The sequence below is a fragment of the Orycteropus afer genome, unplaced genomic scaffold (assembly GCF_000298275.1).
Source record: "Orycteropus afer afer isolate SDZICR_OR568_19922 unplaced genomic scaffold, OryAfe1.0 scaffold00694, whole genome shotgun sequence".
Taxonomy (NCBI): Eukaryota; Metazoa; Chordata; class Mammalia; order Tubulidentata; family Orycteropodidae; genus Orycteropus; species Orycteropus afer.
This window is the reverse complement of record NW_006922281.1, coordinates 653,073-655,374: the sequence shown is the minus strand read 5'-3', so window position 1 is coordinate 655,374 and position 2,302 is coordinate 653,073. Positions and strand designations below refer to the sequence as shown.

Genomic DNA, 2,302 nt, shown 5'->3' with positions numbered 1-2,302 from the left:
TTTTTTTTTTTTTTTTAACACTTTCAAGAAGTCTTTTGCAGCAGATTCACCCAACGTAGTTTGATTTATTGACTGCTGCTTCCACGGATGTTGACTGTGGATCCAAGTAATGGATTACAATTCAGGATCAAGGAAGGAATCAGGACATACTTCTTCAATCAGGAAAGTTCCTTCTTATCATGCCTGCAGGCAGGCCTCTCGGCCTCTCGGCCTCTCAGCCCCTCGGCCACTAGGCCCCTTGACCAGCCCCTGCCCTGCTCCAGCAAATGTTGTAAAGCCCTTTAGCTCTGTCAAGAAGTGCCCTGAGACACCCGGTCTGCCAGGAGGCCTCCTGCCTGAATGCACACAGCTGTCTCCCTGGGTCAGCACACTCACTGTGGCTGCCTGCAGGTGCCTCACTCTGGGCCAGGGAGCTCACCCTGCTGCTCTTCTGGTTCCGCTGCCACCCTTCCTCGTGGTTGCTTCTTGCTGTCTTGCACCATCTCCAGTGATACAACTCTCTTTCTGTCTCCTGGGTCTAAGAGGTTCTCAGCACAAGGACCCCAGCTCCAAAGAACACACTCTACTCCTGGCTCTTCTTATGGTGGTGAGGTTCCCCCTCTGCTTCTGGGGTTGGCTTCCTTTATGCCTGACAGGATGGCAAAACTGATCATTCCCCTCATTAGGGTTATACGGGCTTTATTTTCATGGTCCTAGCCCTGCAAGTGTTCCACGCACCTTATTTGCATCATTAGCAGGCTTTCCAATGCCTTTGGTGGGTCACAAGCACCTTGTTTGCATAGCCCCACCAATCATTGTGTGGGACTCACAAAGACTATGATGAGAAGGGCCATATTATGTAATTCACTGCGCTATAATCTGGAATAAACTATATGACTATGCATGTAAGTAGTGGCTAAGTAAATAAGGGGATATCCTGGAAGAAACTTATAGTGCAGAGCCCATACTTGGAAAAAAAATGTTTCCTTGCCAGCCAGGCCAAGCAGAACTGAGAAATGTGGGTGTCGCTGTCAATGAGCAAAAAGGGGCTAAATGCTGGAAAGCCTGAAGACACCAATGCAGAGATGTTTATCAGCCAGTGGCTTGGAGACACGGTCAGGGTAGCCAAAAAGACAAAAGGGAAGACAGTAAGTAACAGGAGACAAACATGCTCACCAGCAGGAGGAGGGTGCGTGTGGCTCTGTCCTTGCAGGAAGGTTGGGCGGAGAGGCTGTTGCTGTGAATGTGTTGGACTTGCTGCTTGTGTCTGTGCAGGACAAGGACCATGGAGCCACTGGCCCAGACCATGAGGCCCAGACACATTGTGTCAATGCAGGGAATAATAAGTGCAGTTACTAAACCTGCAGAGCGCCCTGGAATAACCCAGGAACAGTAGGTAGAAGTAACTTCCACACTTATGTTTCTGCTCTTCAATGGGCTGGTCACTCTCATAGGGATGTGAGGGTTTACTAAGAGACGCAGCATGCAGCAGGGGGGACAGCAGAAGCCAATGTACTTTGGTGACCTCATTCTGAGCTCCATCTACCTAGAGAAGCTGGGGCAAAGCTTACTGGCCTGGAACCACTTAGGAGCCAGGTGGTGCTGAGGGAAACCCCCCTGCTCACCCTGTGCAAATAGAAGACAAGTTTACACCCAATGTCATCCAAGAAGTATTTCCATCCCAAACCCGCCATGGTCTCAGGAACCCGTTTGGAGAAAAGGACTAAGGAGTTGGCCAAGACCAGTTGGTTGAGAATCAAGTCTATGTGTCTCAACGTGTGTCCAGTCATCCAAGTGAGGTTATAAACACAAAGAAGAAAGGAATTTCCAAGGATCCCAGTTTCAGTCTGAATGAGGAAGATAATTCCCAGATTTAGATTAGTGAAAAACATTTTTTTAAAAAAATTGGAGAGAATGATGGGCTTTGATGTTGTTAGGATCACAGGAATCTGGAGAATAAAACAAAATATTGAATGATGACCATAAAAGCCAGAAAAGGCATTTGTTCCCATAACAAGTATTCTAATATAATATGAATATTAAACTAGGACGTGGAATGAGGGCTAACACTGCTGTTGCCACTTGGGTTTTGGCCAAATGCAGAGAATACTCACTCCCATCTGACTGACTTACCTTGTGATGATTTGCATTTATATTATGATGGCTCTGTTGGGATTCATGGGCTAGCCTCCTGGTGGTTGCCATGGAGGCACAACAAAGGGATAATTGAGACATGTCTGATTTCAGGGACAGTGATAGGAAAAAGCCATCCCACAGACCTTCTGGCTAAAATCGGGGCAAGTAGGACAGACCAAGTCATTTC

At 47.4% G+C, this 2,302-nt stretch overlaps 1 pseudogene; it reads right to left on the bottom strand.

The window, feature by feature from the left end:
- Positions 1 to 1,871, bottom strand: part of LOC122151763 — a 10,601-nt pseudogene extending 8,730 nt beyond the window's left edge.
- Between the last annotated feature and the right edge of the window lie 431 nt (positions 1,872 to 2,302).